This window comes from Myodes glareolus, chromosome 23 (assembly GCF_982192425.1).
Source record: "Myodes glareolus chromosome 23, mMyoGla1.1, whole genome shotgun sequence".
NCBI classification, from domain to species: Eukaryota; Metazoa; Chordata; class Mammalia; order Rodentia; family Cricetidae; genus Myodes; species Myodes glareolus.
The window spans coordinates 12,433,999-12,461,555 of NC_142048.1; the positions used below are offsets into that span (position 1 = coordinate 12,433,999).

The 27,557-nt window shown below is 35.9% G+C and overlaps 1 long non-coding RNA gene across 2 annotated transcripts; it reads right to left on the bottom strand.

Moving 5' to 3' along the window:
- Positions 1-215: 215 nt before the first annotated feature.
- On the bottom strand, positions 216-27,557 carry LOC125413962 (uncharacterized). Of its 2 annotated transcripts, none has more exons than XR_015736155.1 (4): positions 27,420-27,557; positions 6,670-6,801; positions 4,376-4,483; positions 216-313 (listed from the first exon to the last, which is right to left on the bottom strand). It is a non-coding gene; the product is annotated as an uncharacterized LOC125413962 (long non-coding RNA). The 2 variants fall into 2 exon arrangements; XR_014998549.2 differs by lacking the exon at positions 216-313 and adding an exon at positions 1,567-1,848.

Genomic DNA, 27,557 nt, shown 5'->3' on the forward strand with positions numbered 1-27,557 from the left:
ACTCTCAGAGGAAGCCTCCCTGTTGATGTCCGGGTTAGGTGCTGATCTATAAACAAATCAGAATATCATGAATAATATCTGTCTGTCTATCTATCTGTCTGTCTGTCTATCTGTCTGTTTGTATGTATGTACGTATGTATCTGTCTGTCTGTCTGTCTGTCTGTCTATCTAACTATCTTATCTATCTCTCTGTTTTGCTGTCATGTCTGGTTCTACTCAAGTTTCTGCCTGATATTTGGCTGTAGGTCTCTGCATCTGTTCCTATCAACTCTCAGAGGAAGCCTCCCTGTTGATGTCCGGGTTAGGTGCTGATCTATAAATAAATCAGAATATCATGAATAATATCTGTCTGTCTGTCTATCTATCTGTCTGTCTGTCTATCTGTCTGTTTGTATGTATGTACGTATGTGTCTGTCTGTCTGTCTGTCTGTCTATCTAACTATCTTATCTATCTCTCTGTTTTGCTGTCATGTCTGGTTCTACTCAAGTTTCTGCCTGATATTTGGCTGTAGGTCTCTGCATCTGCTCCTATCAACTCTCAGAGGAAGCCTCCCTGTTGATGACCAGGTTAGGTGCTGATCTATGAACAAATCAGAATATCATGAATAATATCTGTCTATCTATCTATCTATCTGTCTGTCTGTCTGTCTGTCTGTGTGTATGAATGTATGTATCTATCTATCTTTCTGTCTCTCTGTCTGTCTGTCTGTGTATCTAACTATCTTATCAATCTCTCTGTTTTGCTGTCATGTCTGGTTCTTTTCAAGTTTCTGGGAAATCTGGCTCCTGGTTTCTGGCCATCCAGGAAGCTTAGGAGATAGGCTCCCTTTCTTTGCATTAAACGCAGGTTAAACCAGCCATTAGTTGGCCATTCCTACAAGCAATGAACCACCATTGCTCCAGCACATCTTGCAGGTAGAACAGTCTGTAAATCAAGGATTTTGTGGCTGGGTTTGTTCCCCAGTACCACCACTGGATGACTTGGATGTTTACAGAAACACGCAGGCTTCAGTATAGTCCATTAATAGGAGTTCTGCCTAGGGTCAGCCTCATAGGTTCAACGTAGTTTCCACTATACATTATGCACTTAACTTCCCTTCTAACTCCAGTTGTCTCTCACCCAAATTCTCTTCCTAGATCCCTCCTTAAGCAATCTGAATCACCCTTTTTCCATCTGTACCTACCACCAGTATACCTGAAAAATCTATTCTATTTCCCCTTTCAGGGAAATCTATGCAGTACCCCTAGAGTCCTCATTGTTATTGAGCCTGTCTGGGTCAATTGTGTTGTGTCATGATTATTCTTTATTCAACAGCTAATATCAGTTTATAAGTGAGTATGTATCATGTCTGTCTTTGGGGGGCTGGGTTACCTGTCTAACAATGACTTTCTTCTACTTCCAACTATTTGCCTAGGAATCTCATGATGTCATATTTTTAACAACCAAATAGTATTTCATTATGTAAATTCATTATATTTTCTTTATTCAATTCTTTATTGAGAAACTTCTAGGCTGTTCCAAGTTTTTGTCCATTTTGAATAAATCTGCTGTGAATATACCTGAGCAAGTGTCTTTGTGATGGGATGAAGTATCCTTTGTATATATACCCAAGAGTGATATAGCTGGGTCTTGAAGAAGATAAGTTCCCAGGGTCCAGAGGAGCTGACATGCTGATTTACATAGTAGTTATATGTGTTTGTAATCCATCCATCAATGGGGGAGTGTAGGAGTGTTCCCATTGCTCCATATAATACGACTAGTCAATTCACAAGCCTGCTTGTTTACTGGTCTTATATGGTTGTTATTGCTTGCTTTGGTTTTTTGTTTGTTTGTTTGTTTAAATTCACCTAGTATAAGGACAGAATTCATCACTGTATAACATCAACAGACATTTTTGTTTGTTTTCAAATCAAGACTCTAACTAGACATTATTATACAAACTTTAGTTAGAAGGCATTAATAGAAAAAAGACATAAAGTCGATAGATTCATTTTATTTTCTTATATCAATAGCAATACATGATGCTAGCTTTTGCTAAATTAAAAACAACTTATAGGAAAATAGACAAAATATATAGCAAGGATAAGTCAAGCCAAGAGGAAGTTACAGTATTATGAAATAAGGATGTTTTTTTGTGTTATGAGGTATTTACTTAAGTGTTACTGAGTGTACCTAGGAAGAATCTGAATTACAAGTTCTAGCAACCACAGAGAAATAAGTACACACAGAAGGGCCACAGCTGCATAACAGCCACGGTGGTTGAGAAAAAAGTTTATTTTCTTTACCTCAGAAAAAGTTAACACTAGACTATATATGTCACTGAAAGGAGAAATGTGTATAAAAATGTATACATGGTATATCAAGTTTTGACATACAAAAACCTCTATTAATACTTTGGAAATACAGGATCTTTAGCCTTGTGAAGAAACACCACAAACTTTTCATTCAAAATCAGTAAATTTTCAAATATATATTCACTCCCAAACTGAAAAATATTCACTTGAATTGATATTTGATTTTAACAAGGTTTTGGGATATCACATCAAATAGAAAAAGTAAATTGTGCTTCTAACAATGACATATAATATTATACAATTAGATTTGTACAAATAGTACTTTTTATAGGATCCAAATCATAAAATGCAAAAGAAAATTGATACCACTGTAAGAAAAATGAGTTTACTCTTGAGGAAAAAAATAACTCACAAAACACGACGATCATTCAGAGCCTAGGCTGTGTATTGAAAAACTAAATTTGTCAAGTTGTTAATTATAGTCAGACACAGATTAGATGACATCCTATGCAAAATCCCAGCATATGTTATATATAAATAAATAAACATTTTATCAAAAAGATAAGAAATATGAAGATCCTTAAATAGCCATTCAATCGTGGCAATGAAAAGTTGTGTTGGAGTACTTTCATTACCTGATTTCAAGATTCACTGAACCTCTACAACAATTAAGACAATGTGTTATCGATAGAAGTGTAGACAAACAGATCAATAGAACAAAATAAAGAGGTTTAAAAAAATGGAGCCACACTTACTTAGCCAATTGAATTTCAACAATGCTGCCAAGGTAATTCAAAAGAAAATTGAAGTCTTTAACAAATGTTTCTTGGAAAACTCCATATACAAAAACAAAACTGTGAACTCTTATCTTACACAATGCAGAAAAATGTGTTTAATATGGATAAGAGACTGAAATTAAAAAGCAGTCCATTCTTAGTGCCATTAATCTTTTGCCTTACAATAATAGCTCTTGAAATTGCTGTAGTCTTGAGTTAGCCTCCAAAATTCTATCCCTATAGTCCTCCAATGCCAAATTCCCAGATAGTTAACATTCATCTTTTTTTCCTTTCCTGGGCAACTGACACTACCAATGGCTCAGCTGCACTCAGCTCACTGCCCAATGCTTGGTTTCAGAAGCACTTTTCTCTTGTCCCTTTACTAAAATTGTTTATAACTTCCTTCTTCCTCTTGTGCCACTCTGATTTACTTACCCTGTCTCTCTTGCTGCCATTATGATACAACAATCTCTGAAAACAGGCTCCCAATCCCCTCTCTTCCCTAACATTTTCCCTGTCTCCCGGCCCAAACCTAACAATTCTTCTGTGGGTTTTTGCTTTGTTTTGTTTTTATTTTTTGGTGGAATCTTTCAAACATTTGGTATTTTACACATAGACATTACCAAACGCATGTGCATCCAACTGTCTTGGTTGTAGTCATAAACTACCCTCTGCCTGATTCAATAGAAATTTAGAATTCAGCCACAAATAGTAGACATTCAATAAAGACTATGAACCAAACTTCATGCTTAGAACCAAATAGAAAAGATATCTTAGTCATCTTCATATTGTGTGGATATTAACTTCTTCAAGTCTAAATTGTTCCTTATGGAATGACTATGTCTTATGTAGCCTTTGGGACCTAGTTTCTCACTTTCCTCACCAGTTCTGTTGGATTAGATTTTTTTCTCCCCTATATTATAAATCTGCTATGTTTTTTAAAAAGTTGATACTTTTCTAAATTTTATTGGGCTCAATAAGTTTTCCCAACCAGAATTCTGAAAAATTATTGGGTCTCTTAGCCTATTCAGAAGTGACATAAACAATAGCACTTGAGGAAAATTCATGATCAGTATTATATGAAGTCTTGCTTTCCCTCGTCAGATCCTGAATTACTTATGTTTTAAGAGGCATGTTATTAAAAAGTTAAAGATTTGAAGAAACGGTTTAGAACAAAATACATGAAATTCCATTATTACCATTCTTCTCATATTTAGATAATGGCTATCCAAATACAATATTGTTTTTTTTTATCGCCCTGATGTATGTTTCTGAAGACAGCATTTGCAAACTATCCCCCATACCTTCAGGTTATTGCACAGAAATTGCTCAGTGATTGTTTCCTCAACATATGGATTTCTGTTGACCTGAAGCGAGGCTATCTGTCTTCTCAGCTCATTTGCAGTAGAATCCTATGGGGACACACAAATAGGAATGCTTTGTTATTTTTTTTTTAATTCAGAACTTTTTTGTAAAGGAGTAAAAATTCTTAAAGAAGTTCTGAAGCTTACATTATCTCCTTCTTGTTCAATATATGCATGGGGAAATAGCTCAGACCTTGAACTCAATAGCAGCTCCCATCATGGAAGTTTCCCAAACTGCTCTATCTACCAGATAATGAAAAATGACTCTCTATAGCCTCAGAATATTTACAGGACTTATCTCCACTTTGTTGAAAGAGAAATTATAACTAATATTCTATGATGTAGTTTCAATTTTCCCAGAAGTTATGCATACTTTGTTACTTGAAATGTTCTTTTACGATGCAGTTGTATCCAGTGATTTCCCCCTTTGGAATGTATATATATAGTAGCTGTCAGGAGGCATCTATATAATCAGAAGTCTGCAATTTAACTGACACCAGCTTGTAAAGGAAACAAGGCAAGGCTAATTGATACACGGAAAAGCACTCACCACGAATAACTCTTTAACCACAGCAGAAGTTTATGTACCAATTTGACAAAAGCTGAGGATATTGGCTTCAAAGGATGGATGGTTTTGTTGAGGCTTTTGTGCCCGACACTGCTCTAACTGGGTTCCCCCTGAGGTGGTAATGGATGGCTGCAATTGTGTTACAATCAGTTTTTCTTTAGATGCAAGAGGCAATATTTGTTATCACATCTGTTATGGAATTATTTCCTTCTCAGACATTGTGAATGACTTGAAACAAACAAAAAAAAGTTTTATTTTTGTTGTTTGTGTGTTTTTTAATTTTTTGTAAAGTCTTTCTGTTCCAATTTTGTTTATTTTGTAGATTTCTCATCAACTTTCCATTAACTTACAATATAATGTGGTTGATTATTGCATTTTCATGCCTGTATATTATCATACCTTATTCTTATATATTTGTCCATTATTTTCTGCTGTCTCCTCTCCACTCTCCATCTGCCCCTCCTCTCTCCCTGTTCCTTCAGGCAATTCACCTCCCCCTGTTTTCTGGTTTCAGAAGCCTTGTTGACTATGCTCTTCTATCAGGAATGCCTCTAGTGAATATCCAAGTGCATCTTTATGTCTTCGACCTCCGCTCTCCTCTGGTAGTCCCTTCCTTTCCTTATTGCAAAGGCTATAGGCAGATACTCCAACAATGTACAGGTCAAGAGGTAGTTTTTTCCCCATAGGGGCAGGACTAACAGACAAGGATCTTATAGAGAAACTTGTTAGGTGTTTCATTCTTCTTCCGGGACTACTTTGTCCTCATTTCTTTACTGGTTGTAAGGGTTCCCCAGAGGGATTATGTTACTATGACCAAAAGTGCTCACAGAACTGGGAAAGCACACTTCATTTTTCATTTATTCCTTTTTCCTCCAAACTCCACTTCTTACCTGCTATTCTTTCAGACCAGATAAGTCATTTACTCTATGAAAACCCCAAACAGGACAGCACATAGTTCTGAGTATTTTTTAAAGTAAAGGGAAAATCACTAGGAAACTGTTAAATTGAGACAAAAAATTTAATACAAGGTGACAGCAATCTGGACCTCATGCAATTTTCTTTAGATATCAAACGAGGACAAAAATTGTTGGATTTAAACATTTTTTTTCAGCATTAGAACTGAATTACACCTTTTCTTCAGGTTCTGTCCTATAGTCATATATATGTGATGACCAAAATTTTTCTTTCTGTACCTAATATTTCACACAAATATTTCCTTGTTTTTTTCACTTGACATTAATGTCATGCAAATCTTCAACAATTAGAACCTGCATTTGCAAATATTTGGTCCAATGTAATATAAGAAAGGGTTCTGACATGTAAACCTTTCTAAAGATGGATAATAGTTTTGTCCAACAGTTTCATGCTTTGCTCTCCTGGTAGCAGCTCCCTTATGTGTTTATATACTAACATCTTCCTTGATTAAACAAACATTAGTTTCATTGTGTGTTTCTATTCTAACCTTGTATCAACCTCCCTGACTGTAAACAAAGCATTAACTGAAGTGATGATTTAACTAAGAAAGCAGTATTATCAGGATAAGAAGAAGACACAAGCTACTTTTTTTAAATTTCAGGGAAACTTACACATGACCGCCTTGAAAAGCAATAGAAAAACTATTCCATGAAGAATGAATTATAGTTTTAATATTTGGAATTCTTTGTACCTTTCCTGATTGGAGATATGAAACAGATAGGTAGTAATGTGTAGGGATGGGCAATACATTTTCTCAGATCTTGTGCTTTTCAGATTTCATGGTACAGAGAAAGGATCCTCTTCTCACTCATGCTCTTCATCTCTAATACAAATCATAAAAAAGATAGATGAAAGGTAAGTGAAATAATGCCTGCCAGGCAGAAAGAATGGAGTGGTTGTTGTTTCATATATGTCATTACTTCATATAGAGAAAAGTAAAACAGTTGTCTATCATATCCCCTAAAGAGAGAGTGTGAAAACTTATAGAGAAGAAAAATCTGGCTATTGAGATTTTTATTATTAAAACTTTTCAATTAAATTTCATTATTCATTAGTGTGGGGGTGAGTGTGTAGGTGTGTGAATGTGTTTGCGTGTGTTTATGTGTATTTGTATTTTTTCCAACAGCTGGCAAATGTCAAAGTATAACTTGCAGGAGCAATTCTCTTCTTCCAGCATGTGGGTCCCAGTAACTAAACTCAAGTCCTCAGGGTTGGCGGTAAGAGCCTTTAGAACTATGACATCTCACCATCCCAAACCTATCAGCATTGATAGAAAAGATATTCAGCCATGATAAAGTATACTTCAGAATTTGAAGTTTGATGTGTAGATTCACAAGTGTAAGCTAATGATGTCAACATTATCTGCAAACTATTACCTTAAACCTTTGAAAATAATCAACTAAACTGAGTTCAAAGGAATCAAAAGAATCAAGCTTAATAATCACTTATGTGAATAGACTAAGGATTTACATTTACAATTTCTGGTTTGTGTATCCTTCTAAATGTTATACTGAATACTGTCCCTGTGTACTTGGGAGCTCTAGCAAAATTCCATGGTCGGGGCATTATAAACAACATGACTTCATAAACTATATGACTTTATTTCTCAATATGCAATAGGCTAGGACATACAAGACACTGGAGAATTCTTTGTCTTATGAAGGTTCTGTTACTTGCTCAAGTAATAATGGCCAAAATCAAAATCACTGATGACAGCTTATGTTGGAGAGTTTGTGGGGTAAAGGGAGCACTTCTGCATTGCTGGGGGGAATGCAAGCTTTAGATGTCAATGTAGCAATTTCTCAGAAAATTAGGAAACAACCTTCCTCAAGACCTAGTAATACCACTTATGGATATATATCCAAAGGATGCTCAATCGTGCCACATAGGACATGTGCTTGACAGTATGGAGAATATGGATCTTGAGAGAAACGTTCTGCTCTTGGTTTTCACAATCTGAAGATTGGATGACTTTGAAGACACCCAGCCCAGGGAGATTCATGTGACTTCTTAATGAAATTTAGAGCATTAGAGTATTTTTATCCATCTTATTCCAAGATTATGTGATACAGGTAGAATGACGATGTCACCATTCCAAAGTTTCTGAGGACACCTGAGCTAAAATAACAAGAAATCCAGTTAGGCATATCCCATTCACTAACTGAAGTGAGAATTTGCCAAACCAAAGCCAATTTGATCTTGTAAGACAGATCTTGTGGTTTTCAGTTTTCTCTTCTATAACTCATGAGAGCAGTTGAAAATGCTCCAACAATGCCTGTTTATCCTGTTTTGAATGATACTACTAATGATGCAGATTTTACAACCACAATTTTAGTTCTTATCTCACAGACTATTTTACATAGAGTCATTCAATTCCAATCAAAATTCTAACACCATGCTTTACAGACCTTAAAAGAACAATATTCTACTTCTTATGGTTAAAAAAAAAATATCTAAAGACTGCTAAAACAATCACGCACAATGAAAGAACTTCCACAGGTGTCACAAAACTTGATTTCAAACTGTACTTCAGAGCAATAGTAATAAAAATTGCATGGTATTAGCATTAAAATAGACAGGTTAATCAATGGATTCAAAATGAAGATGAAAAAGTAAATGAATACACATATGAACACTTAATTTTTGGAAAAGAAGCCAAAATTGTACAATTGAAAAAGAGAAATCATCTTCAACAAAAGTTGGTGGTCTAACCAGATATCTTCAAAGTAGAAAAATTCAAATAGATCCATATCAATCACTCTGTACAAAACTAAGGTCCAAGTGGATCAAAGACCTCAACATAAAACCAGATACACTGTATCTGATAGAAGGCAAAGTGGTGAATTGCCTTGAATGCATTGGCACAGAAGACAACTTCCTGAACACAACATCAATAGCATAGACACTAAGAATGACTATTAATAAACGGAAATTCCTGAAGCTGAATAGCCTCTGTAAGACAAAGGACACCATCAATAGAACAAATTGGCAGACTACATAATGGGGAAGAATATTCATCAACTCCACATCTGACAGAGGGCTGATTTCTATTATATATGAAGACTCAAGAAACTATACATGAATAAACCAAATAATTCATTTAAAATAGGACATAGATCTAAACATAGAATTCTCAATAGAGGAATCTCAAATGGACAAGAATTACACAAGAAAATATTCAACGTCCTTGGCCATCAGGAAAAGGCAAATCAAAAAACTTTGAGATTCCATATTACAGAATGACTTTCAGAAGGGCTAAGATAAAAAACACAAGTGACAGCTTATACTGGAGAGGATAAAGAAAAAGAATGCTCCTCCATTGCTGGTTGGAGTACAAACTTGTAAAGTCACTTTGGAAATCAATACAGAAGTTTATTAGAAATTTGGGAATTGATCTACTTCAAGACCCAGTTATACCACTCCAGGACATATATTCAAAGGATACTCCACCATACCATAAGGACATTTGCTCATCTATATTCAAAAAGGCTTATTTGTAATAGCCAGAAATTGGAAACAACCTAGATACCCCTCAAATAAAGAATGAATAAAGAAATTGTGGAACATTTGCACAATAGAGTATTACCTATTAAAAACAATGACAACATGAAATTTTCTGGCAAATAGATGGAGCTAAGAAAGTTCATTCTGAGTGAGGTAAACACAGAAAGGCAAACATTATAGGTACCCACTTATATATAAGTGGACATTACCTGCAAAGTAAAAAAAAATACTATTGTACAGACTCAGAAAACCTGAGTAATAATGAGGGTTCAAGGGAGGGGACACATGAGTCTCACTGTGAATGGGGAATATAATAGACAACATAGTTACACGAGGGAGTATATATGTGTGGGAGTGGGAATGGGAACAGGAGGAATCAGATGAAAGGAGGATGGAGGGAGAAATTGGAGTAAGGGGGCATCTCTTGGGTAAGCTTGAAACCTATAACAATGGAACAAAGTAAGATGGAGGGAGAAACTGGAGTGAGGGGGCATCTCTAGGTGACCTAGAAACCTAGAACAATGGAATACCCAGGAATCTATGTTGGTGATGCTACTTAAGGCTCCTAGAATTGGAATATGGAACCTGGCACTGACAAAATGCATGATTTTGGAAGAGGACAAGCAGGATACCAAAAAAAAAAAAAAAAAAAAAAGAAAAAAAAACTGTCAAATCTCACCAAGACAGGGTTAGATGGTTTTGGAAATTTTCTTGCCTCTGAAAATGGTTTGTTAGTTACTCTAGGCCTTAGCCAAAGTTGGTAGCTCTAACATTGAAAATGAGACTTTGGGTGATTGCCCAGGTAGCCAGTTGTCTCTGTTGCAGATTTTGAAGTTGTTTGATTACACTTCCTGCTTGCTCAAGGAATATTATTACCCTTCTCAGATCGTCAATGGAGTTGAAGACCAGATAGTTGTAGTTACTTTCCTCTCATGACTTGGCCAAGTTATTTATTAAAAAAGACTTAAACTCATTAGGATAGAATAATTATTGAAACATTTATCACATCTTTCTTGCTTGATATATTTGTTCTTATTTTATAAAATTTTGTTTTAAGCTTAGAACGCTCTTATTTAAACAAAAGGGGAGGTGCTATAGGAATTCCTACCGCCAGTAGCCTTTAAGTTACCCGCCCACTTGGGCTTGGTCACTTATACTATTTATACGGAGATAAAGTGCATCCGGTCTCTTTTCCAGTTGCAGGCTTTGGTTTCTCTTTTTCGTTCTAGCAGAGGATTATGATCTGTGAGTCTACTCCTAAATAAATAACCCTCTATTATTCTGAGTTCTGAGCTAGCATGGGATTTCTTTTAAGCGTCCTTCTTCATATGCCATCTCCTATAACCAGGCAAAACTCCCAGTGACAGGATTAGGACACCAACCCAACCACAAAACCCTTTATCTACAACTTGTTGTGTCTACAAGATGTGCTGGAATAAAGGTGACACAGAAATCATATACAAAGTGGGCTACCAAATGTCTGGTCCAGCTTGAGACCCATACCATGAGAGGGTGCACACACCCGTGTTGAGGGCCAGACGTAGTATAGAGCTTAACATCACTGGCAATTAAAAAAAAGATCAAAATAATGATGCCTAATGGTATTCTGCTATACTCCTAGATTGGTGCCTGTCCCAGTTGTCATCAGAGAGACTTCACCCAGCATCTGCACAGCCTGAACTGACAATCTCCTGTTACCAGACAAGACTTGAAGTGGAGGGACATACCTTTAACCTATAATGTGTCCTGTCTATAGGATATGCTGGGAAAAGGGTGGTGTAGAGTTTGGGGGACTACCAACAGTGAGAACAGGTGATGTCTCTGGACTAATCATGGAAACAAACTCACTGTACTTGCACCAAGTTGGGCACTTCTTGATCTTATTATGTATGATAGTAATTTATCACTATTTTACATAAGACTTGCTTTGACCCCCACAGGCACCCTTTCGTCAATTAAATGACTAAAAATCCCAATGTGGACATTGTTTTGTTGTTATCTAAAATAGAAACATGAGGTTAGTTTTCCATACACCAACTCATTTCTTAGCAAGTATGAGAACATAAAAATCTCATTTCTAAATTTCTATATTCTGACACATATTTCTAACATGGATTTTATGTTAGAAATTCAAGGGCTTTATTTCCATACTCTAATTTCCAATGTTTTTTTTTTAAAGCATCGTTTACTCACTCCAATTGTGGACCTTTCCTATCACAAAGTGAAAATTAAAGTTCTGCCTGTAGGGTGCCATTTACACATAGTCAGAATACAAAAAGGGGAAATGGAGAACCATTACAAAACTGAAAAGGGGAAATAATGTCTTCATTGTAATGGGTTTTTGATTGCCATTTGCAATATTCTTGCTTTACATTTTTCCTTCTAATGTAAGTGCTACTTTCTCAATGGGACGCACACATAACTGTGAGCAATAACAGTAATGTTATATCCAATAATTGCCTGACGCAAGCTCCCTGACTCTCTGAATTGAATTTCAGTTTCTAATATGACTAATGTATGCTAATATGATTTAAATTGTAGAGAACTGAAAAATACTTGATTTTATAACACTGGAAAACCCATTGGTCTTAATTTCACTGAATAAATTATTCTTGTACTAAAAAAAGAATCCTATATCTCTAGTCTTTCTATGCAGAATAGGTTTTGTTTAAGAGGTAACTATTTAAACATAGGATTTTAAGTTGCTATTTAAAAAAATTATTTGCTGTATCTATAAAATATAATTGCTTGCATTTTGCTGACTTATAATTTTAACTGAGGAGTTGGAATCTTAATTCTATTTGGAAAAGCAGTTGCCTTATTTCATTGTACCCATGGCTGATATTTTCCATAGTTACATATTAGCTTTCAAAAAATCAATTCTTATTAAATATTTATTTAAAAGTAATCCTGTTTATCCTTTAAAAAGAAGTCCCCTGAGCCACATCAGTAGGGAAAAGACCTTGTTCTTCAGCAGCAGTCAAATCAGCTTTAGAGTTCGCTGGGAGCACAACCTATGATCTAAAAATCAGGCTCACAGAAGTTTACCTATGAGATGGATACATCTTTTGAATTCCTACCTATGAGAAAGTGCCCTTGCTCACCTTGTGGATAGACTAAGAAAGCTGGCCACCAACCTTCCTAACATAACCTTAGAATACTTGAATTTCTTTACTAAGTTTTTATCTAGTCAATAAAAGAATCTCCTTCGATATGTTTCCTGATGGGGCCTCTTATGTTGCTCAGTGTTGGCACAATAAGAGCCCTTTCTTCATACACCAGAAAATACTCAGCCTCAGAACTCTTGTGGAAGGTTGCTTTTATAACACTTGAGAAAATTTTTAGATAGATTCAGGAATTTTAACATCCAGTCATAATTTACAAAGTCTGCCTAGGTTTTCTGCTGTATACTATTGTTCTCTGAAACAACACTTGACTTTCCCTGTTAATATCAGCTCAGTTTTTTTTGGATGACCTTTCCTTGAGTAGGATGGACTCTTAAAGAGCCCAAATGTTTTTCAATATGATCCAGTCAATCAGTTTAGCTTGTTCCCACTCACCTACCATTACACTGTGGCTTTAAATAGCTGACAGAAATGGGACTACATGATTCACCTCTGGTCAATGATGTGCAAAGATATTTTTGCTTAAAGTATTTTTTAAATTGTGTTTTCTGATCTCCTCTAATAAGGAAAGAATACATGTTCTCCTTTTTTAAATGTATTAGATGAGCAGAATTGACAGAACCTCTCTCCTGCTTAGAGAGGAATACTCACTACCCAAATGACAGCTGTAAAGGAGGGTCAACCCTGAAGGACAGAATTCTTTCATAGAGCTGTAGTTTGATTTTGACCCACCACTGTACTGGTGTGTTATATTAGTATATACATAGACTGATTTTTATATAAGTCACCTATTTATAGTTTTGTCTGTTCACATCAATTGAGTTTTACATAAAAGCAAAAAAATGATTGTTCATGACATATTAGTCAAATGTTTCCAAGTTTCCAGAAATATGAGATTAATAATAAGAACTCCTTTCCATTTGAGGAAAATAAATACATTTTATAAATGTATTATTTCTTAACAATTACTCTCTAATTGCTATTAGTACTCTAATTTTCTTTCACTAGAGACATTTGTTCTCTAGCTTCACAATCCTCGAAACAATTAATAATTATAAATGCTTTATTTAAAGGAAAAGCTTTAACCCTCTAAACAAACCCATCTTAAATAACTGGATGTGCTAAAGACTTTTATATGATTAGATGCAAATAGAGGAGCAATTAAGTCATCATTCATTCTTACTAATTAGAATGTTACTCAGGACTGTTGGCAAGTGAAACAATAAAACAAGCGACATATCTATGAGAAAGTGTGACTACATGAAGAAAATCATATTCTCCCAGTGGATCACAGCTCCTAAGCACTGTCAGTGACCACAGTAACTACATCAAAACCACTTTACACACTTCTTTGTTTGTAATGGAAAAAGAACTCTTGAGAGTTAAAACTTTATTTTTCTAAGATGACACATTCTTCATTTCAAGATCGATACTATCTTCTTGTTTCCATTAAGATAATGCTGCATAAAAACAGGACCATTTAATTTGATGATGCACTTTCAAAGAGCATTCATATTACTGCCTTCATTTTATATAGCACTAGTATATTACTTATTCATATTTATATAGTAGACATCTCTTTTGCTGCAGACAGTGCTTTTGTATTGAAAAATGTAATTTAATGTCACATAGCTCTGGTAACAATTCATTCATTATTTTATATTACAAGGAAATATTCCAAAAAGGTTTAGATGTGTTAGCCTAGAATGTATCAATTATTAAACTTAAATATCTTTCTAACATATTCGAAATGACTATGTTCAGACACCTTCAGATGAAGGACCTGAAAATATTTTATGGTCTGATTTGCAATTTTCAAAGTAGAAGTTTCATAGTAAACATCTGTGTTTCATATAGAGTAATGTGATTTCCTTTCTTTTGTTTATGTTTTTTGTTTGTTTGTTTGTTTTGAAACATGGTTTCTCTGTGTCACAGCCCTAGGTGTTTTAGAACAGGATGTTGTAGACCAGGTTGGCCTCGAACTCACAGAGATCTACCTGTCTCCAGAGTGATCACATTAAAGGCATGTGCCACCGCTGCCCAGCAAGCAGTGAGATTTCTAACCCTACTCTAATATTAATTATATTAAGTCAATTGGTTTTTCATGAGAGTAGTCCATGCAATTTTCCATTTCTCTAGAAATCTCATCTTTGTCTTATTAATGAAATCACCTACAAGAACCACTTTCTAGTAGGATAACATCAGCATGCTGTTATTGTTCTCAACGTGGTTGATTAGAATATTCTTTTAGTATGCGTGAATGGAAGTCAACAAAGTCCTCACATGACACTCAAGATCAAAATGGTTCTTGACCGTCATACCTGAGAATCACAGTAAGATTTGTTGGATAAGATCTGTATTCAGGTTTTTATGAAATTTAATAGCCATAAGTCCATCACATCTTTCATGATTGACCTACCCTATACATCTGTGGCTCTGTTTTAAAATCAAATTGAAGACATATTCCATCCTGTGCTGCTCAAGTAATGATCAATTCTCAGGGCTTAGAGAATTCAAAAAAAAAAAAAAAACCAACAACAACAAAAAAAAACGCAGAAGAGTTCCTTCAGGCACATTTCATATAATTGTAATATCCCAGCTGTAAATAAACTTTGTCCTTTTCCTGATATGAAAAGGCACCCATGAGCTTCTTTATTGAGCTTTCTGGAATCATAGATCACTTTGCTTTGCATTTACATTCTTTTTAAATCAAGAGTATTCGCACACTTTCATCTCATCAGGATATCAAGATCCTGCACACACTAATATCCTTCGTTTCCACATTATCCCAGAAATGCTGCACGTAAGTGTTAGCGCACAGTCTCATCTAGCCCTCACTGTGTTTACTATGGAGTATTGTATCTGATATTTGTATTTTCTCATGAATTTCATCAGGAGAAATCCTTATTTTAAAACTGATGCTTATTTGACATTTTGTTGACCTCTAGCTTTCTCATATACAGGACCATGTTTTTCTATTTGTGGCAAAATTGTCCTCCCTCTCTTTGAAATGTGGTCATAATAATCCCCTTTGAAATACCTGGATAAAATCTGAGAGATTCATGATGTTCAAGAAAGCAGCTGAAAATAAATTTTACCATTTCAATAGTCAAGTTAATATAGGCATGTTACTAATCTGTACAGCAGTCACTCATTTTACATTACTTACATAATGCAAAAAAGATGATAGCTTATGTAAATATCTAAATAATGTCTCTTTTTAAATTTTCATTTTGGTAACCTTCAATCTACCAGTGAATAACAAACTAATTTTTAATAGTTCAAACTTTCTTGATACTTTAACTTTTAGATCATTTGTTATTTATACTTTCCAAAATGCTTTCTTTCATTGAAAATTCTAACAGCTTTGTATGATGAATTTATATTGAGAATGTTAATTTCAAATTAGGTTTCATAATTTTGTTAATTATTAGAATATGCGACACTGTCTGGCCAATGATCTTCAAGGATCTGCCTGTCTCCACCCCTCACCTCCAGGGCTTGCAGTCAGGGTCACTTTCCACTGTACCTACCTTTCATTTTATTTCAACTAAGATGATATTTATGCAAGGCATTCAAATCTTGCTAAGGCAGAGACACACTTTTAAGGCAGTTTGCTCTTCTTTAAAAACTTCAACCCTAAGGGATTTTATATTATTATTATTATTATTATTATTGCTCATTTTTATTTTGGTTTCAGTGTTTTGAGAGAGAATCTCTCTGTGTGCAGCCCTTACTGTCCTGGAACTTTCTCTGCAGACAATGATGGACAGGAAATCATAGAGAGCCTCTCACCTCTGCCTCCCAAATGCTGGTATTAAAAGTACATGCCACCACCATTAACTAAATTTTTGTTTTGATTTATGCACATTTGTAAATATTGAAGAGTTGTTATGTGATATTCCGAGTCATCTATATAATATGTAGTGAATGAATTATGATAGTACATCAATTTTAATAAAGTCAAATTATGATGAGTAATAGATCTACATTATTAAAGTTTTATCATCTGATTTTAGTGAAGAGATTCAAAAAATCTCTAGCAATATACAGAGAATATTGTTGCTTCAATTTACCCTTCTATGTCACATAATGCTAAAACTTATTTTTCCTTTCAAAGTACAGCTTTCAAGTCATTATAAGTAATACTATTTTATATTTCAACATTGTGGTTTAGGACATTTTCTTCTCGTGCAAATTTAGTACATATGCTATTGGAAGGAGCACACATAATAACCTTGGATGTAATTTTTAGTAAGATAAATTTTCTTTGCAATTTCCCTTAAATAGGATATACTGATTTATTATGTTGTGGTAAATTATACCACTCACCTATTTTACCCAGACAAGAAACAGTTTGGTATTACTTTTTCAATATTGTAAAGGTATATATGATACATCTAAAAATTACAGGAACTAAAATGCTAGGCATGGGGATGTATGCCTATAATCCCAGTCCTTTAGTGCTGGATGCAGTAAGATCCAGTCTAAAGATCAGCATCAGTTCCATAGGCATTCATAATAGACTATGGTATGTAAGATGCTGCTTCGAAAATTGTATACTTTTGTGTCTTCTTAGGAAAGGTTTAGAAAGATACTGTTGGAGAAACTCCTCTATATATCTAACTTGATTTTATTATAAAAATATTTTATTAGTTATTTATCAGTCAAAATATTTTGGCAGTGTCTATAACCAATCTGGCTGAATATAGTTCATTATGGCTATGTGAAGATTAACTTTTACTGCAGAATCCAGGTTTGGGATGTTGAGCAAAATACCATGTCTAAAAGCATGAAGATGCTATGATGTGTTTCAGTGGATAAGACACATATTACTCAATTACATTGCATACAGTGTTACTTCAACGTACTTGTTTCATTCTTGATTAATTCTGCTTCTTCCTACATACCAGTCATTAGAAGGTCCTACTGAAGATACATCCCTAGTGTTTGGGGTATCTCAGACTTTTGCATCAATGGTATTTACAGTCTGGAAAATATTATGATTGAAAATAGCCTTATAAGAGTTTGTTTGCCTTTCTAGTTGCTTCTCATCCGGTGTCTACTAAGTCATACTAATGTCAGGTTTTCAAAGTTTTCAATAACTTTTGTTGTGCTAAACCCAAATCTAACTTTAGATCCAAAGATGAAAATTACATGATTTGTTCCTTATGTAACCCAAAAAAATCTCATCTTCTATATTTTCTGTTCAACCGTTAAAGGTTCATCGCCTTTTCATGCCAGCTTCCTAATCTTTTAAATCTTTTAGAGTCCTTTTTGCAGATAATTTCCTGTCCCTAGACTGCTGTCTTTCTTTAACTTGGTCTCCATGGTATATTAGTACATTCAGTGTTTGCTTCTGAATAGAAAAGCAAATAAATCCTGCCTGCTTGTGAATCTCAGGTCCACCAAATCATTCCATCCATATCACATGCCTTTGTGTCTCTGTATTGCATGTATTGTTTTTTTGTTTATTTTTATTATTTATCTTATTCTATCCTCCAAACATAACTAGCCTGTCCTCTGAATCATTTTAGTTTCAGCCCCGGAAAGTCATGAGTAAATTAGGAAATGAACAGGACATGACAACAATGTAAAACTCTTGCATTTTGTTTCAATGTTGCTATTTTTAAGGACACTTTGTGTAGTGGAGATCAAATATAATATGAAAGCAGAAATATTAGTGTGAATTCCTGGGAATAGTTAAAAAAAAGTGCGCCAGGATAAAATAGCATATAGTGTAAGAAATACTCTCACTAAGACTGTGATTTTCAGAATGTTAATAATATATTTGATTTGTCTGAATATATTAGCTAAGAGTCACCCACTCGATCTTAAAGAATTTTTTTTCAGAAGTAGAGGACCTGTGAAACAATTTGTAACTACAGATTTAAGTCATAAAGTTTCTTTAAAGCTGTCCCACAGAGCCAAATGCGTAGTTTCAAACACAAAAAGATGTCTCAAAACATCAGCTTTTTATCTGTAATAGCATCAAAGTGATTTAATTTTACATACAAAGTCACAGGGGCACTTCTAAGCTAAATAATAGTATTTAGGTTACAAAGGCATGGACTCTTAAAAAGAGGACTTTAAAACACTCTGCAGAAGTCCTCTGTCCATTAGCATTTCATGGATGACAGGAATGAGTCTCAGCAGCGACAGGCCACATTATTAGTCTACATCAATGTGGCCATCTTGTCAGTGTAGGTAACAGAGCTGAGATACAGGACACTGTCCAAACAAGTGTGCTGTCTTAAATATTTTTAGGCTATTCTCTTCAGGAAGTTTCTGATTGATTTGAGATATTCTGGTATGATAAAGTGAAAATCTAGGCAAATTATATGTTAAAACATCAGCTCAAGGCACAGAATGAAGGGAAATCAGCCCATGCAGTCAACTCCTGTTCAGAGCTTCATTTGTTCCCAAGAAGACCTAAAAGGAATAGAGGATAATTCCATGTTAAAGAAACATATGATGAGTACACAATTCTGAGATTCCATCTTACACCTATAAGAATGACCAAGATCAAAAACACTGATGACAACTTATGCTGGAGAGGTTGTGGGGTAAAGGGAACATTCCTGCATTGCTGGTGGGAATGCATGCTGGTACAACTGGTTTGGATGTCAGTGTGGCAATTTCTCAGAAAATGAATAAGTAAATTTCTATAAGACCCAGTAATACCAATTTTGGGTGTATATCCAAATGATGCTCAATCGTGCCACAAGGACATGTGCTCAACTATGTTCATAGGAGCATTGTTTGTCATAGCCAGAACCTGGAAGCAACATAAATTCCCTCAACTGAAGAATGGATAAGGAAAATGTCGTACATTTACACAATGGAGTACTACACAGCAGAAAAAGATAATGACATCTTGAATTTTGCGGGCGTAGATGGAGCCAGAAAACATAATTTTGAGTGAGGTAACCCAGACCCAGAAAGATAATTATCACATTTATTCACTCATAAGTGCTTTTTGCACATAAAGCAAATAAAACCAGCCCACAAATCACAATCCCAGAGAACCTAGACAACAATGAGGACAATAAGAGAGACATACATAGATCTAATCTACATGGGTAGTAGAAAAAGACAAGATTTCCTGAGTAAACTGGGAACATGGTGACCTTAAGAGAGGTTTGAAAGGGAGGGGAGAGGAACAGAGGAGAGCAGAGAAAAATGTGTAGCTCAATAAAAATAATTTAAAAAAAGAGAATCCACAATAATAACCAATAAAGTTTTTTTCCAATTGTAACTGATAAATTATATTTTGTAAAGGAAGAGCATAATTGTTGGCAAAACTCAAGTTATTCCTTGTGTAACTTCACACAAGTTATAAGATGATGCCACTGCTCAGTTGTGAGAGCAGGGGTCTATGAATAAAGAGGGGATCTGTCTGCTAATGTCAGGTTGTAAGTGACTTGGTACTCTGTTAAGAGACTTCTGTAAGTTTCAGGAGTTTGGAATGTTCTTAATGCCTCTGTTTTCTTGTGGGTCATCCTTTAGTGGCATAATTCCTCAAAGACAGGTCTCTGCTACTGGATTTTATAGCAACTCCATTTAGGGAAATGAAAATAAACTTTCAAATGAGTGCCTTAATGAAGCATATTACATCACTATATGCACCACCCTAGGCATGATGGACAGTCTGAATAATACATGTTCATTTCCACCCTGATCAATAACTAAGCAAGTCAATAAATAAATGTGAAACATCTAAAATCAGTATCAAAACTGAAAATATAAGGCCTCAGAGTATCATTGTTGTATCAGTCTCTACAAAGTTCCTTCATTAAATGATTTTCCTCAAGATGTAATATTATAAAGTCATAAATAACATGTGGTAGACATTACCAACAAAATTTCATAAGTGATGGGGAATCTCCTTCAGCTAATAGCCTTTGTGAGATTGGAAAAGGTGGGGTGTGTCTTTGGGTATCAAAAAGTCATGGTCCTGCCCACTTGTCCTTCATTTCACAGCTATTCTGTCTTTCTAGCTACTAGTGATACAGATTTTTATGCTCTACAGAATCATTGGTTTCTTATCCTGGGACACTTGGGTATGAAAAAGTACAAATCAGATTCTGACCACCAGAAAAGGAGAACTTCAGCCTTGCACAAGATACCCAAATTGTTATAAAGTCTTACCACAGGTTAGCCTAGGAAAATAATCAGAAATATTATTAGAGCCAATGATTTGTACAATTTTTCAGATATTTATGAACTCAAAGTGGTTTTTTCCTTTCTATATAATATACTTAAAACTTTTATAAAATTTCAATTAACATTTGGTGGATATGGCTACTTAGGTTGTCTGTTTTTGTTTTTTACCACCTTCAGTATTTTCATATCTGAAAAAGGAAATTCCTCAAGCACTGTGTATATATGTTATATCATCTACACTGTTTGCCCTTATGTGGCACACCATTGAAGGAACGTCTCCTCTCCATTCTGGGAAGTAGGCGGGCTTACTGATTATCTTTACCACTGCCTCCTGTGCTCCAAATCCATTTCGCCAGTCTCATCCCCAGCTCTGTAGCAGGCTACCTGATTTGGCCTTCTCGTCTCTGACCCAACCTCCAACAGATCCCAGTGATCTTTTCCTTCAACCTTTCTTTCCCTGACTCTTGCCATTATCCAAATGCTCCAGCAGGCATTACTTAGGAACTTTGCAGTCAAGCCTGCCAGACAAAATATTAGGCCAGCGAAGCAGGTAGGTCAGCTTCAGACCTCTACTTTCTCTCCACTACTCCACATGTAACCCCACTTTAAAAAATTTTATGTATTTATTTATTTATATTAAATCCTGGCCATAGATTCCCCTTCCTCCTCTCCTCCTATTCCCTCCCTCTAGCCCACTTCTGTTCTCACACTCAATACTCTCCTCCATTCTGTTTAGGAAAGGGCAGGTCTCTCATGGGTATCAACAAAATAGCATATCAACTTATAGTAAGACTAAGTACTTTCCCATGTATTAAGGCTGGGCAAGGTGACCCATTATGAGGAATAGGGTTCCAAAAGCCTGTAAAAGAGTCGAAGGCAGCCTGTTTCCTGTGTTAGGGGTCCCACAAAAGGACCAAGCAATAAAACTGTAACATGTATGCAGAGTGCCTAGGTCAGTCACATGAAGGTTTCTTGATTCTTGGTTCAATCTCTGTGAGCCCTTATGAGACCAGAGTCATTGATTCTGTGAGTTTTCTTGGGGTATCCTTGACCCCTCTAGCTCCTACAAACCTTTTGCCCTCTCTGTGTGGGATTTCCTGAGCTCCACCTACAACCTGGCTGTATGTATGTATCTGTTTCCATCAGTTTCTGGATAAAGCCTCTCTGATGACAATTGGACTAGGAACCAATCTATGAATATAGCAGAATATCATGAGGCACCATTATCTTGACATTTTTTCCCAGTCATGTTTGGTTCTATCCTAGGTCTCTGCAGCATCTAGCCTGTGGATCCTAGCACTACAGGCAATGTCAGAAGTAGGCTTACTATCCTAGCATGTGTTTAAGGCTAAACCAGTCATTGATTGGCCATTCCCTCAATCTCTAGGTATCCCTTACCTAAGGATGTCCAATAGCTAGGACAAACTTTAGGTCAAAGGTTGTATGGCTCAGTTGGTTTCCCAGTCTCTCTAACTGAAGTCTTGCAAGGTCACAGGAGATGGCCAGTTTAGGCTATGTATATGCTATCCATAACAATCTTAACTGGAGTTATCCTTGTAGATTTCTGGAAGATTCACATGTACCAGCTTTTTACCTGAACCCAAAATGTCTTCCAATTTCAGTAGTCTTCTTCAGGTCTCTCCCATAGAGATGCCCCCTTATGCTCACTTATGGTCTGATTATTCATGCTCTCATGCCCATCTATACTGGTTCACTCAGGAAATAATCTTCTGTTTACCTTCCCATGTAGATCTGAATATTCCCCCATGAACCCTCTTTGTTACCTATTTTTTTCTGGGTCTGTTGATTATAGCATGATTATCCTTTTTTTTATAGCTAGTATCCACTTATGAGTGAATACAAACCATGTTTGTCTTTCTTGGCCTATGTTACCTCACTGAGGATTATTTTTTTTCCTAGATCAATGCATTTGCTTTAAATTTTCTGGTATCTTTGTTTATAGCAGCTGAGTAATATTTTATTGTGTAAATATACCGCATTTTTGTCACCCATTCCTCAGTTGAGGGAAATCCCGGTTGTTTCCAGGTTCTTGCTATTACACATAAAACTTCTGTGAGCATAGTTGAACAAGTGACCTTGTGGTGTGATTGAACATTCTTTGAATAGATGGCCAAAAGTGGTATAGCTGTGTTTTGAGGTAGAATAACTCCTAGTTTTCTGAGAAACAATCATTCTGACTTCCAAAGAGGCAGTAAAAGTTTGCACTTCTCCCAGCAATGAAGGAGTATTCCCCTGCTCCATATCCTTGCCAGCCTGAGCTGTCACTTGTGGTTTTGATCTTAGCCATTCTGACAAAATAAAAGGGAATCTCGGGGTCTTTTGATTTGCATTTCCCTAATGGTCAAGGATGTTGAACATCTTCTTAAATGTTTCCCGGTCATTTGAAATTTTTCTGTTGAGAATTCTCTGTTTAGATCTATATCCCATTTTTATTTATTTATTTATTTATTTATTTATTAGTTTTTGTTTTCTTGTTTGTTTAGTTGTTCTTTTGTGAGACATGGTTTCTCTGTGGAACAACCATAGCTGTCCTGGAACTAGCTTTTGTAGGCCAGACTGTCCTCAAATTCACAGAGATCCACAGGTAATTCTGCCTTCTAAGTGCTGGGATTAAAACACATGTGTTGGTATGTATCCCATTTTTAATTAATTTGGTTATCTAGTTTATTGTATTATCTAGTTAATTGAATTATCTAGTTTCTTGACTTTTTTTATATTTTGGATATCAGTCCTTTGCCAAATATGGAGTTGACGAATTTTTTTTTCCTATTTTGTAGGCTGACATTTTGTTCTACTGTCAGTGTCCTTTGCCTGTGCACTGTTGATGTTCTGTTCAGGAAGTTGTCTCACGTGCAAATGACTTCAAGACTAGCTATTCCACACATTCTCTTCTATCAGGTTCAGTACATCTGGTTTTATGTGGATATCTTTGATCCAATTGGATTTGAGTTTTGTACAAGATGATAAATATGAATCTATTTGCATTCCTCAACAAGCAGATATTCAGCACCACGTGTTGAACTTGCTTTCTTTTTCCATTACGTATTTCTGGCTTCTTTGTCAAAATCAGGTATTTATGGGTATGTGGATCTTTTAAATGATTTTATTGATCAACCTGTCTATTTTTATGCCAATACCATGCTGTTTTGATTAGGAAAGCCCTGTAGTAGTACTTGAAATCAGGAATGGTAATACCTCCAGAAGTTCTTTTATTGTCCAGGATTATTTTAGCTATCCTGGGGTTTTTGTTTTTCTGTATGAATTTGAGTATTGTTCTTTCTAGGTCTGTATAGAATTGTGTTTGAATTTTAATGGTGGCAACCCCACTTTCTTATCCCAGCACTAAAATAGACCTGTTGTGATCTCCCCCCCACAATCTGCAACTATTGCCAGGTAACTAAGTAGATCGTAGTAGAGTACTCTCTTTTCCTCCCTCCTTTGGAGCCCCTCAACCCATTTTTCCTAGTCCTTTCCATTTTCCTTCAGCCTCCAATACCTAAAAACACATTCAATGATATGTATCCAGGGTTCACACTGAACGGTATCCCAGAATTTCCTGCCAGGCATCTCATAGCCAACACCCCTTGCTGAGAGTCAGAGAGTAAAATCAAAACCAATAGAAATAAACAACAACCAAACAAAGGCAATACAAGATCAGCTCCCAGAATTACAATCTTCCCCAAACCAGATGACTTGATGCCAGAATAAAAGCACAATCAATAACTTCCAGGGCAATCTGCTTCTACTAGAGCACAGCAACCCCTCCACAGTAGACCTTGAGAAGTGTAACTTAGCTGAAGCACAAGAAAAAGATTTTAAAATGACATTCGTTGGTATAATAGCTTTCCTTAAATAGGAAATGAATAAATATCTTAAGTAAACATATGAAAACACAAACCAACTGTGAAAGGAAATAAATAAAGATGTCTAATGATGGAAAGTGAATCAATAAGGAAATCATAAATTTTGGAAAATTTGGGTGTGAAAAATTTTGACTTTGAACAAGAACCACAGAGGCAAGCATTTCTAACAGAATAGAGAGGTGGAAAAGAAAATCTCAGGCATTGGAGACAAAAAGAAGAAATGGATACTTTGGTTGGTGAAAATGATAATCTAAAAATTATCCAGAAAGTTTGGGACACTATGGAAAGACCCAATCTAATAATAATTAAAAGAGACTAAGGAAAACATACCCAGGTCTAAGGCACAGAAAATATTTTCACCAAAATCATAGAAAATATTTTCCAAACCTAAAGCAGGAAATTACTGTCAAGGTATAATAATTACAGAGAAGATCAAATATACTGGAACAGAAAAGAAATTTGCTCTTGGTATATAATAATCAAAACAATAAAAACAGAATAAGAAAGAATAATGTGAAAGACCCCCGAGGGATGTCTTCCTTTCGAGAGAGGCCCCCGGACCCACGAATCAGACGAAACCACACTTACGGATGCAAACAGCAAGAGGTTTATTCGAATACACAGGTACCTGGGGTGACAAGGTCTCTCGGAAGACTTGCGCGCCCCCAGGTTGGAGTGAGGGGTTCTTATAGGAGAGCAAAAGCACGGGTACAGAAGCGAAAAGCGTGATTACGGGGATTCATTCCATTGGTCAATTCAAATAAGGCTAAGAATGCGCTCTGAGGGGCAAATTCTTGACCTTTCACCTAAATACCAAGGAGGGGTTTGTCCAGGGGCTTCCTGTTTTTCCTGCTTTCCTAGCTGGAGACCCGATGGCCGATGGCCGGCTGTAATTACCCTGACTCACATCCTGTCACAGGACAACAGGCCCCCTTATCTCTTCCTCTCCCCTAGCTGGGGCCTGACTTGTTTGTCCCTAAGGACCTATATTCTAACACCACGGGTGGTATTCCTTTCTTTTTTCCTTTTCAAATGAAAGTTTAAGAGAAAAATACCAAGTTACTTATGAAAGTAGACCTATTAAAATAATACAAACTTCAAAAAATGACACCAAAGTCCAGAAAGGCCTAGACAGATGTGCTGCAGATTCTTAAGGATAGCAGATACCAGTCAAGACTATTCTCTCCAGAAATTTTTCAATCAAAATGAATGGAGAAAGTAAAATATTCCATGATAAAATGAATTTTAAACCATTACTATCTACAAATATACCAGGACAGAAGAAGCTAGAAGGAAAACTCCAACCTAAAGAGGTTAACCACAACCAAGGAAACACATGGAATAAATAATTCCTGAATACCAAATAAATAGAGGAGAAAACACACACACACGCGTGCACGCGCGCACACACACACACACCACACACACACACACACGCACACACTGTAGGCCCATATTTCTTTACGGTATAGTAGCCAGGCTCTGAAGCCATTGGGCCAATCTGAAATGATCAGTAGCCCTGCAGTCAAGCTGTCTCTGCCTGACAAAGGTCAGGATGTTGGCTGCTCCCTTTCTTTGTAATTTAGAGGATGCCTTATAGAGATGCTAATTCAAGCCTACAGGACAGCTAGCATACTCAGCAGACAGGTAGATGCGGACATGACAAAAGGTCATTCACCTGGTTGCCTAGGTGACAAAATGATGATGTATTTTCCCACTGAGTTTATGTATTGGTATAAAAGATGTTTGGAGAATAAACGAGAGGTGATCTTCAGGAGGAAAAAGCCTGAGATGCCTGTTTCCGTAATAATGGTGTAAATTGTGTCTGGTTATTCCTTGTGCTTCCGTACCAGTCCAGTTAGGAAAAATAAATATTTGTGTTGGAGCCACATGGGCTTTAACAACACACACACAAATACACACCACAATAACAAAATATCAGGATCAATGAACACTGCTCATTTATATGTCTCATCACCTATGGTCTTCATTCAGAAAAGTAAAACAAAAAAAATAAATAAATAAAAAATAAAGACACTGACTAACAGAATGAAGTTGAAGACAGAACTATCCTTCTCTTGTATCCAAGAAACACATTTTAACAAGTATAGACATAACTTCCAACAGAAAGAAAGAACAAAGATATTCCAATCAAGTGGACCTAAGAAGAAAGTTGGTGTAATCTTTTTATATTTTAAAAATTAGACTTCAAATCAAAACTAAACTTGCACCAAAACTAGGACACCCAGGTTCCTAAGAAACACCACTACATCTCAAATCACATATTGCCCCTCAACATTGATAGTGGGAGAAATCAATACCTTTTTTTTCATCAATAGACAGGTCATTCTCACAAAATCCACACATAGAAATGGAAGGATCAACTGACATTATACGCCAAATGGACCTGACAGACATATAGAGAACATATCACTTCCCCCACACACCCTCAGAAGACATAAGAATATCCTTTCTTCTAAGAAACTGTCAGAAATATCTCCAAAATTGATCACATACTCAGAAACAAAAAATCTTAATAGCTGCAAAGACATTGAAATAGCACTTAGCATTTGTTACAAGGAGAGAGGGGTCCTTTCTTTGTCCCAGCCACCTGGCTAGCTTAGTCTGAAAAAAACCACACAGAAACTGTATTCATTAAAACACTACCTGGCCAGTAGCTCTAACTTCTTATTAGCTAACTCTTACATATTAGTTTAACCCATGTCCATTAATCTGTGTATCACCACATGACTGTGGCTTACCGGCAAGATTCTAACCAGTCTCCATCTCAGGCAGAAGATTCATGGTGTCCCTCATTCTACCCTTCTTCCCAGCATTCAGTTCTGTCTTCTCTGCCTATCCAAGCTTTGCCCTATCAAGCCCAAAATAGTTTCTTTATT